Raw genomic sequence first — 17,651 nt, 5'->3', positions numbered from 1 at the left:
ACATCCTCATAACATGGACAGTACATTAGTAGCTTGATGCACTACCTGCTTAGCACTGCGCACCTATTAAACTGAGTGCCTCTTGGCAGATGTTTTGCCATTGGTTCCAGAACAGACAAGTGGTAACAACACAGAGCTCTCAATAATTCTTAATGTTGAATGAATTATGGACATTGTTCTTATGTCCATATATAAAACTTATGTTTCTTATATAAAACTTAACAAAGTTTTAACCTCCACCAGTGAACTACACAGGAAGTATCAGAACAATACTAAATAGAAAAAAAAAATCCCTCTGACAACTATGTAAATGTAACACAGGAGATGCCAAGGACTGGAGTGTAAAGCAAAACAATTATAAACCACACAGTAAAAATCTATTAGATTCAGATCTAAGGTAAGTTTTACATGCTGTTTCTAGCTTCAATATATGAAAAGTCATATACAACTGCTTAATCTGAATCATAGTATTCTGCTCTGGAAGAGAAAGGTGATTAGAATACTAATTTAGGTCTCAAATACAAGATAAAGCTCAATTTTAATTTTTTGAAGTATTTATTTTCATTGAATTTTTCTCCCTGAAATAGACCACCACAGTAAAAATATCTGTTCCATTTGTAAACGTTACCTAGAAACAGAAATGCCTCCCATAGGCAGGACTAAGTCCCAGATATGTGTAATCACACTCTTATCCAATACACAAGCAACACTCAGTGAGCAAGCTTTATTTTCTCTTGGCTCTTCTACCATGAGAATGACTAATTCTGGTTGCTATACAGACAAGGGAATAATTCATAGCTTTTTTCCTATTTAAGAACTAAGCGATGTTCTCCACAGAGACATTAGATAGAAAACACAAAGTGAACTTAAGAAACGCATCTTCATATCTTCAAACAGTTTGCAATTGCTTTGCCACAGGATTTTGTGTCCAGTTCATCTTAGAGATGTTGAAACAATCCTATCATCTACACACAAAGGCTGCTAAACACAGAGCTACCTGTGGTTGAGGCAGGCACTCAACTGCAGCTTTCTGAAGGACAGAAGGATACCCAGTGAAATGTACACCATAAGTGCATCTTGTTCGATGCTTCCTAAGCATTTTCTGCAGGCTGCTGTTACACACTGGATACTGGGTTGGCTAAACTTTGGGAATTCATATAGACAGCCTTGTACTCTTACGTATTAACCTTACATACTTGTAGTTCTTGATTTCAGTATTTTGAGTATTCCAGAGAGGCTAAAAGACATCCACACCTACAAGAAATGACAAGTTAAAACTTAGGCCAAATACATGGCAAACATCGCTGTAATGCTCAATTCAAGTTACAAGCTCACTGTACATCAGCACTCAAATCCATCTCCAGTCAATATTGCACAGTGTGTGATAAGTTGAGGCAATAACACTAGAAGTTATTTTAACCATGGCTAAAAAGATAAGAGAAACACAATGGAGGTAAAAAACACATCATCTTCAGACCCTAACTTAAGAAATAAGAAAGCCCCATCACCTTCTAATAGCATTTGGACAAATCTTTTTCATCCTCTCCTAACTGTTTTCTAAGATAACATGTAAGCATCGGGGCATTCTCATTGCAGAATAAGCATCAGGCAAACAAAGCAATTCATGCTCATTTAGGAAAACTCTATATTGATGCAGCTAGATAGCAGTTCAACACTACTAATAACAACAAACTAAAATTAAAGCAGCAGACAGAAAATTAAAGGTGTGGGAAGATGGAGCTGCAACAATGTAACATAAGCAGAGGAAAGTTAGCAGAGAGAGTTTCTGATTTCTCTCACATTGCACACCAGGCAACTAAGAGCTCATCAGGCTCCAGTTTACAGCTGGGGACAGCTGGAAGTGTGAGACTGCAGGAAGAATAAAGGCCATTCTGGTGTATTTTTTCTTTAATAAATGGTGAAAATTACTGGACACTGGGTTCACATTACAAAGTAAAAAGAAAACAATGAACACTTCTTTGAGAAAAGGTTATTTGTAGATCACAGCTCTTTTGAAGTACAATCCTCTACAACAATATGGCAACAGATTAAGAAATCACCACCAAACCAGCATCATATATCTACCAGGAAATATCAATGAAGAACTAGAAAACGCACCATGAATTCCATGATGGGCATGTACAGAGACCTACAATCCAATCAGTAGTTGTGTTTTTATTTTTTTTATTATATATTAATTATATGTAAAATATTTTATTATATTTAGGAATTACACAAAACCTGGTTGCCCCCTGTTAGTTACAGTTAGTACAAAAAGCACGCACCAACGCTTAGTGCTCAAGAATTAACAGAATGAGCATTCAACAGAGGAACACTCCTAATTGGCCTTTTCTGCCCTCAAGACCCACTGAACGAGGGGACCACAGCTCGGCTCCTCACCCTCTTCCCTGTAACATTCTTTCCTTTAAAGACAAATGAAAGTCCTGTAATTTGAACGGCGGCTGATGGTAGATGCCTGCAGAAGAGCATACCCTTTTATCAGGCAAATAATGGCACTCCCCAGAGGGCTCCTACATCTTCAGCTATGTGCGATTCCAGTTCTGGTAAAGGTGGTTTCTCTATAGTTAATGGTCTTCAATAGGTTTATCTTCCACGAATTTGTCACTCTTTCCAGCAGTGAATGCAATACCTAAAAAGCTGTATCATCCTGGCACAGTACATCTCATAGATCAAGAGGTTAAGCAAGATTTACTTCTGATCTGACCCAGTCACAGCTTGCAAACACTCAGAAACAGAACAGGAGCTGCCATAGCGTGGGAATCAAAAGTTGTTTCTGCATTTAGAACAAAGTAAGAACATATAAGTAAAGAAATTTGTAGTTATTAGGTAGAAGTCATAGGTACAAAGGATGCAGCTCCTGTCTGTCCAGCTGTCTGAAATCAAACTACCAATTTTTGGTGCTGGACAAATAAGGTCTGAGTAATAAAGGATCTAAAGAGGAGAAGTTAATAAATTAACAGTATATAGATATCAACTAGCAACAACATGTGTTTTAATATATTCTAGTACACACTGTACAAATATACAAGTAGTGACATATCTAAGGATGTGCCTGAAGAGATATCGGTAAGGACTGGAATCACCCCCCAGGCTCTTTGTTCAGCAAAGGTCTCTGGGACAGAATGGAAGAAGATTTGAAGGGAATCAACATATCAATACCATAAGAAAACCGAGACATCTTGGAAACAGAAGCAGTAGGATGGTGACTGACTGGTACAAGATAGCACGTGAATTAACAAGTTCCAGAATGAAATTAACAAATGCAAACCTCGGGTAAAACTGTAAAATTATTCTACCAGCAGCATTTTAAAAACAGCAAGTGAAATAGCTCGGATCTAGGTTCAGGTGCCAAGTTGGTATTCATTTATGCTGACCACACTTCACATGTATTTAATATCAACATACTCACTTGTGACCCATAGACCTGACCCTGGAAGACCGATCCCTTCTAGAAAGGCATCTAGTTGCCTGTTGGTAATCTGTGAAGAGAATGCACTACAGTAGTCCTTCACTGCCTGCTCCTATTCTTCAGTGGGGAAAACTGTTTCAGTGCTGTCGGTATTCTGCTTGGTAATGCGCTGTCACTCCTCTTCCACACAGAGCAAATAAACAGTTCATCCAAAATTAATTCATTGCAAGCTCCATGTCTTAAAGAAAGCCCAAGGCCGGTGATGTCTTCACTTCAGGTTGCAGTATCTCCTGGCTGTCCCAGGGAAAAAGAGAGAAGCAGCACAACTCTACAGTGGTGGTGCAGGCAACTATACACTGGTGTAATAACACTTGCTCCATAAGATTGCATTCATCAAAAGTGCCGAACCAGAAATAACCCATCCAAATCCCTTTGGTTTGAAAGCACATTTCATCTAACAGACAGATGTTAACATGTGACCGTAAATAACACATGGATAAACACCTAACAGTTCTAAAGCTCTCATAGGGCTGAACTTGCTTCATAAGGTGAGGAATCCTGTACAGCTTAATTGGCAAGAGAAATAAGAGTAGCTACAATGTATTTAAAAAGTACCACACTGAAGTATTGCTAGCCTTAGTGTTCTTCCAGACCTAGCCTGGAGCAATCCGTTCTCACAGCGCACAAAGGGCTAGTATACGCCTAGCCTGACTTAACCTGCTTTGCTGCCTTGAAGCACAAAGAGAAGGAGAAAAGGGACATACGTTGAGATTCCTGCACTGAGGAACTTGAAATTCTCTGGGGGAAAGGCCTCCTGTTTGTCCAGCTGCATATACTAGAATGTAGTAGAAAAGATTGAATGCAGGAGTGGAGTACATTAGAGAGCAGAAGGGTTTGGGGGAGTTTTTAAAGGGCTAGGAGGCAAGCACAAGAAGCATTTTGTCTGTCATGGGGTGAAGAGGTGCAGGAGGAGAGGTTCTGGGAGTTACTTACCAGGAAAGGAGGAGCTGTAGCACAAAGTTGGATAGGTTGTCAACTATGTTGCTGAGGCAGAAGGGGGATGAACAGTAGAAAGTGAGGAGCTAGATGCTCTGTACTGGAATGAGCTGCAAATTGGGACATACACTGAGGGGCATTCAGCTAAGAGACAATGAAAAGTAGAGTGAAAACCCTGCAGGGTGTGCAGGACTTTGAAGGAGGTTTAAATTCAAAATAATTCTAGCCAAGGATTAGGGATTTAGGTACTTAAGCACATATTCGAGAATTTTCCCCTGATCACCCTACCCACACATCAAGTCTTCCTACTCCTATTGCCAGAGATGCACTAATTATGGCTCACGTATTCCAGTCCGTCAATTGGAGCATAAAAGACATTACATTCTCTATAGCTATTGGGAACCAAGGAACTATCCTGGTGTATTCCTGGATCCCAAAAATCCATGTGAGAGTCGAGCCTCAATCACAGAAAAACTAAGAGGGTACCAGGAAAACAGAGAAAATGAATAAAATTCCTTAAGACAGTGAAACCCAAAAACACTGTCTCAAAACCATTGTGAACTGAGAAGTCAGATGCTGCAGTGTTCGAGTTAACACTAATCACAACAGTTTGCTGTCTACTTGCTTTTACATGTTCACAACCTAATTGTAAAGGAGGCCAAAGGCCCTGCTTGGCTATGGAGCATACCAACTAAGCAGAAATCTAGTGACACACAGGAAAAATCATAACAAATCTCACAGTCCATTTTCAGCCCTTAAGTAACCAGCTCTGCTGCTTTGATTAGGGAAACACAGAATTAAGTAGGAGTTTTGCCTGCAGGCTCACATGCCACAGTAAGGCTATAACAAACAGCACCTGAATTCGAGTAGACTGGGACTATGATAGGTATGGGTTCAGTTTGTTAGTCAAATCGAAACTCAATGGTGCTTTCTCAGGTGTCCTGGAATGTAAACAGTGTTGTAAAATATAAATTGTGTTGTAAACGAGGGAAACTAAGAAGCTGCATGCACTGCAACATACACATTGCCAGGGCACATAAGCTGCTAGAAAATAACCAGAGAATAACAGAAAAGATTGCTGAATTTCATCCCCAGAATCATCAGGAGACAAGAAAGTGCACCCCTCCACACAACAACATAGGACCCCAGCAATAACCTGTGCAGCCACAAGAATGACTGGAACGTACGCAAGAGATAAGAACTGTGTAACTGCAGAACTGATCCTTTGTTCAAGTTGCGACCTTGGCACCTTGGTGGAGTGTAGACTGCCCTCAGCACCCAGCACTGTTTTGCTCATTGCACCACCTTGCTTAATTGAATCAATCTATCCCTTTATGTATCACACTAGACTTTGTCTGGCTTTGTCATGGGAATCTGTAACAGGGACATTATACTAGACCTGAAGGAGCAGTAGGTAAAGCATCTACTGAAGACACTGGGCAAAGAAGAGGAGGCCAGGAAGAAAACTAGCCTCAAGAGCAGCCTATAAGGGAAATTGCAGTGCCAGCCTTGAAGCTTAACAGGTTCCGTGCTAGTCAGTTACATGCGCTGGGAGCCATCAGAGGTAAGCGGAAATAACTGACAGCCACCACAATACTCTTCCTACACTATCAAAACAGCACAGCAACATTGACAGCTAAATCCCATAAACAAGCTATTGCAATTAGAAGAAAGCATAGGGCTTGCCGCTGGAAGCCAAGAGATCATCTTGCCAGCATGGGAAAACAACAGAGCCAATACAACTGTGTATATTGCTGATGCCCGTTCCGTTCAAAATTTCCAGCAAGCTGAAAGGCAAGGTATCTAAAACAGGAGAGAGAAATATAAAGCCACAGTGGATCCTATTAAACACAATTAAAGCAACACAGGCCCTAAGACTGCTCAGCCACCGTAAATCCCTCTGCCACAGTTAAGGAAGAAGGGCCGCAGTCCCTTGGCTTTCTGCCTTCACCTGTGTTGCCACTACACTGTAGGCTGCCCACCCTACACAATTGACCTCTTAACCCCCCGGTTGAAAAACATCCACTCTTCCTTAGGGGTGAATTTTGAACCTACAGCGTGCTCCACAGTTGCTTTCCCAAATGCAATACAGTGAGTAAGGCTAACAGCAACGCATTTACAACAGGAGACTTCTGCTTCTGGTGTTCAAGGGAGATTTGACTACAGTAATTGTTCAGTTCCCTGTATTTAAAGAGGCTGCATTGCATACCATGGTTTTCATTTTATTTAACCAAGTGGATAACAACAACATGACTAACCTAGAGATGGATTTAATAACTAACAAAATAGACTTGAAAAAAGGGCAATTAAAGGTCTTAAAAGTTCCCACAGGTGTGGATGAACATTAAGAATACTCGTGGAATCACTAAATCATTTGGGTTGAAAGGAACATTTAGAAGATCACCTAGTTGCAATTGCCCTGCTGTCAGCAGGGACACCTCCCTCTAGACAAAGTTGCTTCATGCCTCATCCAGCCTGGCTTTGAATGCTTGGGAAGGGGGGGAGGGATTCATAACCTCAATGAGCAACACGTTCCAGCATCTCACCGCCCTCACAGTAAAACATTTCTTTCCGATTTCTAGTTCAAATATACCCTTTTCCAGTTTAAAGCTATTTTCTTCCATCCTGCTACTGCACACCCTTAAAGAAGTCCCTCCCCCATAGCCTTCAGCACATCAGCGTGCACAGGTAAGTCCTAATCAAAAACAGTTAACGCTGCAGGTGAGATGAGGGAAGAAAAGCAGTATGTGATGCAAAGTGGAAAAGTATAAGTCCTAATAATGCTTGCCTGGATGCTCCAGAGCAAACCATCAACAAAACAGCTCTGACAGTGTTCATCCATACCTCAGCACCTCTGGAATTAATTGAGGACATATAAGCATCCTCTGTTTTTATTTTATATATACAGGCAGCAGCTTCCAAAGTTCAATCAAGGCAAAAAGTTGATTAACTGCCTTCAGCTGAAGCCTGCCAGCAAACAGCCCTCTACCTATGCACTGTGCATTTGTTGTGTGATGTTTTAGCCTATGAACATTTCTGTGGCACCCCATCCCAAAAGCTCACCACTCACCTCAGCAGCTGGCTGGAAGATTAGCTCTACAGCTCACATCAGAAAGGAACACTTTTACAGATAAATTTGAAGGAAACTGAGGAATTCTGACTGTGCATGAGGAAAAAGGGCCAGAACAGAAAGAAGTACAGAAATAGCTTTTGCTTTGCAACGAAGACAAGCATTTCAAGGTACACATATGCAAAATGAAGCTGAAGTACTAAGAAATACCTTCAGACCAAACACAACACAACCTGAGTAAAAGAAGCATTCAATATAAGTAGTAGTACTACAAACATGTTGCATCCATTCCTTTCAGCAAGCAAATCTCTCTAGTCACTTAATGGCAGTCACCAGTTAACCGTGTTTGGGGAGAAACTTAGTAGGAATAGGCAGGACTTGGGAGGAGTCTGATAGAATGGGGGCAAGGCTTTGGCTTATCCATAGCACATTTCAAAGGAATAAGCTCCTGGAATTGCAGATCTGAAACCTTCAGATAAGAAACTGGATCAATCACCGTAAAAGAAAACTCGTTCAAACTGACTTGACTATACATTGTGCATGTCCAAGAAGGAGTGAAAAGCAAGAAAACATTCAAGGTATTAGTTAGCATAGGACAACCCACTGTGTAAAATGGTTTAGCAATACCTACTTTGGGTAATCATGAGTGTGCATTTTGCATGGTATAAATATCACTGCTTGAGGGACACTAGTTGCAAAGCTGGGGTAGTGTAGGGGAAACTCCACATCATTCAGGTGCATATACCTTAAATGAACTACCTTCCATTCTGACTCTTGTTAGTCAGAGTGTTGTTCTGCAGGTCAACTGCACTGTTCCAGCAACAGGTTAAGACACTAAGGAGAAAGCTTTTTAGTCAGTCTTTTAAGCCTCCTAGAAGCAAAAGCTACTCATTCCCTATATGCTGGGATCTACTTGCTTCCTACACGTGCACAACACAGCTGCCAGATTTAATAACCTCAACAGCCTGCATATCCCATAGAGCAGCAGAGATGACAGGACAAACATGATGAAGTCAGCATGTCAAGGTGTAGCTATGGCCACATTCATTGAAATGTCGAGTTGCTCTTGAAAATAAAATTAACACCATTAGTTAAATAACACTCAAAAGGATTTCAGAAATGCAAACCCATACCTGCCTTCAGTGACACTGCAGAACTGGCTTCCTCTTCCATCAGCTAACAAACCTGAAGACTCGAGCTGATTCCTTGTCAAAACATCCTGATCAACAATTACAATTTTGGCCAAGCAACACGTGCCTGTACCCAAAAAGAACATAATATTAACTGACAAATTAGTAAAGAACACCCCTCCCCAGAAGGAATTATGTCCTTACCTTACTTTTCTGAAAGAAATCAAAGACTAGTTAATAAAAGAAGGAAATTCTCACTTAGTACTTAAACCCACCCAGGCACAGCTGTTGCTGCAGAGTTTCAGCGACAGCTGTGTATGCCTCTTACTACTAATCCCTTCACTTCCCCTGGAGGCACCCATATCACCTGGGAGCAGTTACTGTGGAAACCACAGACAGTTGGTTTTCCCTCAGAGAAAGTGTTACTAAGAGGGAAGTGAGGAGGAAGGAGGGTATTCAGGTGATGTTATTGAACAGAGCAGCAATCAAAACTACATACTAAAGCTGAGAGGATTTGAATCAATTTATTTTTCCAGCAACAAGAATTTCAGTACATCTCCTCTGCTCAAAACAGAGCTAACAGCTGCAGTGCCGCTCACTCCACATTAGATAACAGTGCCACATAAAACCTCAAGTGTCTGAAAGAAGCTATGGGAGTCAGTGAGGCAAGGTGTGCAACAGAGCAAAAACAGACAAGGCAAAATGCTGTCTACACAGCTTCAACCTCAGCTCAAAGGAAACAAACCTATCCGCAACCATGGCAGGGCAAGCAAACATATCAGAGCCAGACTAGGAGACAGGAAGATGAGGGCCCCAATATTGTGGCTGTGTGGGCTGGCATGGTCTCCCCTTTTTAGTCAGCAATTGAACAAACTGAACAAGGTGATCCTTTACTCAGCCCCAGTAAGGATTCAGCTGCACTACTGTGTCCAGTTCTGGGCTCCCTAGTCCAAAAAAAAAATACAGGGACCTCTTGGAAAAAATCCAGCAGAGGGCCACAAAGATGGTGAAGGGACTGGGGCATCTGCCCTATGAAGAAAGGCTAAGAAAACAGTCTGTTTAGCCTTGAGAAAAGACAACAGAGGGGATCTAATTCAGGTATTTAAGTATCTGAGGTACAGGGGCCATAGCAGCAAGGCCAGTCTCTCTTCAGTGGTGTGTGGAGACATGACAAGGGGAAATGAACATACTATGGAACATAGGAAGATCCACACAAACGTGCGCAAGAACTTCCTTACAGTGAGTGTGACGGTGCACTGGAACAGGCTGCCCAATGTGGTTGTGGAGTCTCTTTCTCTGGAGATATTCAGTCCCACTTGGACTCCTACCTGTGCAACCTGGTCCCTTCCAACCCCTACAATTCTGTGATTCTGTGAAGTACACGGCTGGCAAAGACACAAAGCAGTGGTCACAGTTATAGATGGTTAGTGAGCCCTGAGAAACAGGTTGGCACTGTGCCTCCCTGCCAGCCACACCTGTGAGTAGGCTCTTAACAGGCAAGAAAAGTCACAAGTAGTTAAACATCAGAACAAGCCATTTACACAAAAATGAGCAACTTCAGATGGAAGAAAATTGCTGGGCAAGTGCTGAGGTTTAACCTCACAGGTGGGAATGCACCACACAGTCACTAACTACAGTAGCATGGGAAGAGAATTGGGGGTAAATTATATAACAACACATAGGTTGATATAAGCCTATTTACTAAAATAGAGAAAAGGATATGAATTATAAGCTTATATACATAAATGGATATAAACAACTGGTGATGCACAAGTAATTGCTCACCACCTCCTGACCAATGCTCCAGCTAAACCTGGAACAGAAGACAGATGAACACCCACCCCCCATAGGTCAGATTCAGGCCACTCTCCTAACTCTGCTACCTCCCAGCTCCTTGCACACTTAGCTGAGAACAGTCTCAACTCTGTACAACACTGCTTTACAACACCTTCAATAATAAAATATCATTTTATTAATTAATAATAGAGTTATCAACATGATTTTTCTTCTTGAGAAAAAATTAAACCCATATGCCACACACTCAGAATAAAGCAATTACAGCCCAGTTGAAACAAAGACAGTAAACTGAGGACAGCTCTACCTTGGAGGTGATAGCTGTGACTCAGAAGATAGCTCTCTTCAGACCTGTCGATCTCAACATCTATTAACATAACATGCATTAATACAAGGGCACCGATTTCTCTCTCTTGACATACTCAAAAGACAAACAAGACAAAGCAGCCTGTCTACAGACTATTTCCCAACAGCTTACCTAAGATCCTCATGCACTGAACAAAGGGGCATTCACCATTGATGGGCCACAGAGGCAGGAAGCATTTCTCTAAACCACACAGCCTTCACAATCCTGTCTCGTGGACAAGAACAACTCACGCTACCTGAAGGCAGAAGTCGATTGGCATATCTCTTCCCCAAGCAGATAATGGAGAACCAAGTCCAGGGGGACACAGAAAAAGCAGCAGCTGTCTCAAATGGCTGGAACATACCCTAAGCCCAGGCCCCCGCAAAAGATTTATCTACCTGGGAGGTTTCACGTGCTATCCAGAGAACCAAGATTACAAAGGCAACAAGCACAGCACATTACAAACTACCTCTTTCTTTTTAAAATAAAAACTAAATGAGAGTTTTTCTTCCTCTTCTGAATAAATCCCATATCCAAACAGCAAAATAATTATACACTGTCTTACTGAAGCAACTGTGTAGTGTCATAGGTAAGACAGCACACTCAGAAGAAAAACAACTAAATAGAAAGACACCATGATCAGGTTCTAAAGAGTTAAGCTGATGCCTACATTCATGCAGTAGAGGCATTTTCCTACATAATACCTTGAACTTCAAATAGCATATAGTACAGAGACAGCACGATGGATAACTTGAGACGTCAATACCACAACAGAAGATGATAATGAAATGAAGCTAGAAATTAACAAAAACATAAAAAAAGAAACATAACAAGTTCTCATGCCGTATCAGTTGTCACAGCATGAATCATCAGCTTAAGCACAGCATAAGGTGACATGCTTACATGACTTTTAGAACATGACATTTAGAATAAGTTAATAAACATTTGGTCAGCTCAGCATGAAGTCAGATCCATCTCCACTCACCTATGCAATCTTCCATGGGCGGTCACTTGCTGCTTCCTCAAGCACATAATAGGGTTTAGGGGTGTTAGACATCTCACTACCACCAGTAAGCTGCCTAAGAGGGAACATAACAGCACTTACCTGGAGAAACAGTTTGAGGTAAGAAATCTAACTGGGGATTCCAAGCTACCGAGGTTTCTGATGTCACTAAGCTGATCCGCTGAGAGGATGTACAGCAATTGCTGTGTGGCTGGGCTGCTCGGAATACAAATCGTACTACCATCTCTCGGCAGTACGGAGAACTGCACCTTCAGAGTGCCTCCCTCCTCTAAGAAGTCACTGTACTCCTTTAATCTAGTCAATGAAACAACTGCTCCCATATGGAGATGCCCAGTACAGTCAATGAGCCGAGTCCTTCACGGAAAGCAACTTCTTGTGGACGTACCCAGAAGAAGGTTGGTAATTTTGGACAACTGCATTACACTCGAAGGGAAAAACACCAGTCTTAAACTGATCAGTTATGATGCAACTACACCTAGTTCACATCTCACACCAAAACCCTTGGAATCAGCTCCACATTTCCTCTAGCACTTCCTGTCTGTGGGACCATAGCAGCATTCCGTACCCAAATAAGTCAGTACCCATCAGAGCTGGTATTGATTTTAGACTCTGATTCACAATGTGTAGCTTTTATCTAGGCCAAGTTAGTAGTGATGGACAGTACTACTTTAAATAGATAACCATACATTACAGAAACTTATTTTCTAGGGAGAAGGTGTCATGCACAATTAACTCTCCTCGTTAGAAGAGTCAGCACCCTGCAAAGAAAGCACTGGCATTCAGGGCATGCATTTTGGCGCACGGTGTTTTGTAACGCTTCACCAATTTATGATGAAACCAAGGCAAATATCACACTCAATGATTATTCATTTTCACTAATTATCCCCGTGTACTCAATTAAAAAAAAAAAAAGTAAATCCTTAGATATCACTGAAAATAATGATCCATAATCCAACCTAAATACCCAACACATCTCTCTTGATACTCCTTAATCTCTTAGCTTTTGTTTCCTCAAAAACATGCATTCCATTTGAAAAGCATTAAAGCCACCTGCTTAACAAACATTTTCAAGCTTTTATTATACACCAAAAATACCCGGAAAACAGCATGACGACCCAAGTAAACATCTTAAAGGGACCTAAAAGAAAAAAAGTCTCACAGTATATTCTGGAAAAAAACGAAGGGTTTGTGGAATAAATGCCAATTAGGAAGTTTAAAGATGACAGAAACCAGCTCATTTTCAACAACATATGCACCAGTGAAAGGAACCTAAAACTGCAGAAACACCTTGAATCAGCCAAATAAACCCTCCCACACAAAACAAGACTATTAGCGAAACAAGAACCACAAAACATCCCTACTCAGACATCAGAGCTGGTTGAAGTAGGCCTGCTACAAGCATACACCTCAAAAAGCAAAGGAGAGAGGGATTACACATTGCTTCAGGCTATTGCAAAGCCAGGCAGATGAAAGGGCTCACCATGCCGAGAGACCTACCTAGAATAAGGAACAAGTGAGCCACATAACGGCTAAAACCCTCCTCCGAAGCTTCATACCCGCTCAATTAGAGTGTGCCAGCAAAAATAAAAATGTACCGGGTGTACAGCTCGGTTCTACATCCACCCACATCAGCTGGGACTTCCTGTAACTTCTTTCTAAAGGTCTCTGGATGAGCCGCCAAAAGACTAAAATCCATCAGATTCTGTATCCTTTCTTTCACTGTGACAACAGAACAAGATAAAATGCAACTCAATCAGATCATTCACAACACATAGTATATGAAAGCATACGTACATAAAGCAGTTCCAGCAAACACTGACATTTTAAAGTACCTAAGACAGAAATGAGCTCCCTCACAGTAACAGCAGAACATGCTCACGGAGGAGCCTGCATAAACATCCCTACCCTTGTTTTACCTCTGAAGAGATCCTGTAGTTTCAGACTGCCATTCCTTTTCACCTCCAAAAGGTGACGCTGTATCGTAGGTTCCTAGTTCTGCTCTTCACAGAGGCTGCCCTACAGCAGAAATTAACAGCCTGCATAATTCAATAACTTGCAGGACTGCACTGCAGACAGCACTGAAAAATGGGTTGCTCTTACTGAAGTGAGAATACATTCTGTGTTTTAAGCAGACCACATCCTAGATATAGCTTCAAAGCCAGTAATGTCAGCTAAAATGAGAGTAAGTGAACTCTCACTTAAAGACAAACTGCTGGAAGCTACTGAGATAACATAACTCTGGAATAACCATCTGGATCAACAAAAGTCCAGCAAATAATCTTCACAGATCATTCTCTCTGCAGGAAAAGAACCCTCAAAGCTAACTACTTCATTAACTATGACACAACGTTAAGAATCCACCAACTGGAACTTCTTAATACCTCTCCTTTCTGTCAGACACCTGATATCAGAAGCTTCAAATCTCAACAGTATGTGAGCTGCCAGCCGGTCTTTAAAAAGGTAAAAATAAATCCCAAACAATAGCAAGTTAGTAACTACAGAAGTAAAAATAAACTCCAGTAATGCCATTAATAAACTCAGTCCTTCAAAGAATGTAGAAAAAACTTGTGCTCAAACAGCTGGAGACCTAAGGTACAAACTGTCCCCACATTTGCCAATTAAAACAGCCCTGCTCCAACTGATCCAAAGAAGTAAAGTCAGTCTCTGTCCACATTGAGTGTTTTCCATCAATATGAATGGAGGCAGCTAAGGGACACCATGCAGCACAATTAACTTCAGGAAGGAAACATTCAGTGAAGACTCCTAACAAAACCCTCTCTGTGATATGCCCAGCTTTACAGCCTACTCGCACAGTACTGAATAGAGAGTATAATGAATGCACTCTAGCTCCTGGGATGTTATTTTTTCCACCCTATGTAAATGTTACATGACTGTAGTCTCTGTGGGGATTTACTCTGAAGACTCTGTAGGAATTACAAAAACAGTATTACCACTGAACACCATCTTCTATTCAGAAATCAACACTGGCATTCAGGCTCCCGGCTACGAAGGGATGTCTACACGTCCCTAAAGACCCTGTTCCTTATCAGAGCAAGATTCGTAACCCTACAGGAAGTGCATGTAACTTCCAATTCTCAAAATCTTCCCTTGTTTTGCATAATATAATCACTTGCTTGATCTTTACAGTTGCTCTTAGTAACCTCAAGCATTACCTGATAATTTATGAAACCTATGAGCTGAGCAGGCTGCCAAAACATTTACATAATATGTCAAGTAATAACCTCCAAAACTCACAGTTCTGTACATTCGAGTAAAAAAAAATCATTTCCACTAGTACTAAAGAGCAATTGAACTAGACAATGACATTCACGAGTCACCTCTCAGACCCATCAAGCCAGGCTTTTTTTCTCTAGAACAGGTACCTTCACACTACCCTAACCTGAAATAATGAATATAAAACAGAAATAAAAGTGTATCTGTAAGCTTGAGAAAATAAGGTAAACAGCAAAAAAGAAACTCTAGAGACAACTCTTATGTCCTAACTTACAAAACTTCACAGCTTTGGTCAATAATTCATACCTGTTTACTCCTGCTTCTCCTGCACCTTTGAGAAGATGCTACTCCTTCCCTTAAAAGTGGAAGAATAAATGTAGACAAGCCTGCCTGTTTAAAGTGGCTCACCCAGGCACGGTAGCTTTCCACAACAACGGTACTACACAACAGCAGGACTTCCTTTCCTAAGCAGCAGTTGTTGGAACACTAACAATGTTTCTTAACTCTGAAGCAACTGAAGGTATATGTGACTGATTAGAAAAAAATAAGCAAATCACCACAGTACTATTCTCTTACCAAAACAAAACCTCTGCTTTTGTTTCAAGGAAACTGATACATGCACACTATCTCTTAAAATCCGAGAGGATAGCTCACATCTTCTGACTACAATGCTTTTTGTTTCAAGCCTCCAACAACATACAAGAATAACACAACATACAGGAAAATAAATAAATAAATAAATCCCAAACCATAGAAAACTAAAAATTACTTAAAGAAAAATACAGCCACAGGAACAAAATTAAGTAAACCCACCACTAACCTACAGAAAACCTCCCTTATTCAGGTACCTGTAACAAAAGGTAACTCCACCATCCCCTACCAGCCCTTAAATGAGGACTGCAAAGGGGAGGATCCTGGCTCCACCCCTTCTTGTCAGCTGCATTGTGTGCACCTGAGCTCCCCCGAGTCAGTTCTAGCTTCCTACCTGGTGCTGTCACCTGTTTAATCTCAGACCTGAAATTCTGCTGCCACATGAAATGAAAACCTGCTTTCAAAACATAACAAAAGGAAACATGCAGTGAGATCTCTAATGGGAAAGCATTATTTCATAGAATGACAGTTTATGGATTATGAGAAATCATGAAATACACGTGAAATGTAAAGGTTAAGCATAAAAGACTGGAATTGCTGCTACAAATCAAACACTTGTAGTCAAAACACAGTCCTCAGTAACATGTTCTTACAGAGAGAAAAATAGCTAAAGCTTAATGTACACATGCACATACAGTGATGTTTAGCAACAATAATGCAAAGATAGTACAAGAGAGGCATCAGAGCCTAAACTGGAGCCATTTAGCCTGCTCAGGTTCGAGTAGGCCTTCTGGACAAACATCTGAGCCCTGAGCAGAGACACTGCCTGATTCACCCACAGACACAGTAACATTGCTAAGAAGGATGTGGTGGAAGGGACCGCCTTTGTCCCAGCTAAGGAAGATGGGACAAAGGCTCCAGTGTGCAGAACCAATGACTTTATTCATGCCTCTAGAGAAGAACCTCACTGCAGGATGGCACAGGGACTGACTGGGCTGTAACGTGTGCCATGAGGCTCCTCCCACTCTCCCCTGCTCCAAGCGAGGACCTGCTCTCCAGTGGGAAGAATTTTAAGCCCATTCATTATTTCTGTATAAAGCTCTAGCTTTGCTTGGTGAACTTTGCTCCCGTTTCAGTGCACATTGTGTGATCTGTAGGGAAGGAAGGGAATGAAGCCATTGCATTACTGATCATAACGACCTTGGCTGATAAGTAACCCGCAGATGCCAGTGCTGAGCTTATATCAGGAAAAGATCAGTAACGGCCCAAACAACGTTCTGTGGAACATACAGCTACGCTGACAAAATCTTGCTATGTATTAAGAATAAGGACTATCATTAAGGAGCTTTGGGCCAATTATGGATAAATGTGTGACTGTGACTGGGCTGTAGCCAACCTGTGTACGCTATACAACTTCCATATTGGTGATCATTAAGGGCTCCCAGAACCAGGGTGAAGCACGAGATGAACAGAAACTGTGCATTGCAGAGAATTTTCCTTTTGCAATTCTGTACTTAGCAGTGTCTGTGTCTCTGTTGTGCTTTTGCCTTGGCGTGCAGCTGTGTACCTCTTAGGTGCTAGATACACTTCCCGAGTGGAACAGGAGAGAGAACTGGGAAAGTGAATGTACAAGGATCCGCGAGTTGAGAAGAAGACTGTTTACTGAGTAAATCAAAAGCTGCATGACTAAGAAAAAGAAAAGAACAAATCCATTCACTACTCCACACTGAGTAGTGAATATATGCTACATACTCCAATATATACTAAAAAGTCCATACCCACTGGAGGAGTGGTGTTGGAACAGGCAACATCCAGGTGTCCCAAACACAACTATTCTGTGATTATGTGAGTCTGCCTTTATGATCAAAAAGTGGCAACAGTTCATACTTGTCTTCACACAGGAGAGCTTAGCCCTGCTAGTATCAGAGGAGCAGAGAAGCATGCAGTGAAGCCCAGTGCCCCGTGCCACATCTGGGCTGGTGCAGGAAAACGAGTGGGGAGAGCTGCAGCGTGCCCGCTGCGCCTCATCCTTTGCC

At 41.5% G+C, this 17,651-nt stretch overlaps 1 long non-coding RNA gene across 3 annotated transcripts; it reads right to left on the bottom strand.

Annotated features, from left to right (window-relative positions):
• Positions 1-1,934: 1,934 nt before the first annotated feature.
• LOC140253748 (uncharacterized) lies at positions 1,935-11,985 on the bottom strand. 3 transcript variants are annotated; one of them, XR_011903976.1, is made up of 3 exons: positions 11,872-11,985; positions 8,630-8,753; positions 1,935-2,794 (listed from the first exon to the last, which is right to left on the bottom strand). It is a non-coding gene; the product is annotated as an uncharacterized lncRNA (long non-coding RNA). The 3 variants fall into 3 exon arrangements; XR_011903977.1 differs by lacking the exon at positions 1,935-2,794 and adding an exon at positions 2,806-3,724; XR_011903978.1 differs by lacking the exons at positions 1,935-2,794; positions 11,872-11,985 and adding exons at positions 2,806-3,724; positions 11,752-11,867.
• Positions 11,986-17,651: the final 5,666 nt, after the last annotated feature.

This window comes from Excalfactoria chinensis, chromosome 6 (assembly GCF_039878825.1).
Source record: "Excalfactoria chinensis isolate bCotChi1 chromosome 6, bCotChi1.hap2, whole genome shotgun sequence".
Lineage (NCBI taxonomy): Eukaryota > Metazoa > Chordata > Aves > Galliformes > Phasianidae > Excalfactoria > Excalfactoria chinensis.
The sequence above is the reverse complement of the archived record's forward strand: the minus strand, read 5'-3'. Positions and strand labels throughout refer to the sequence as shown.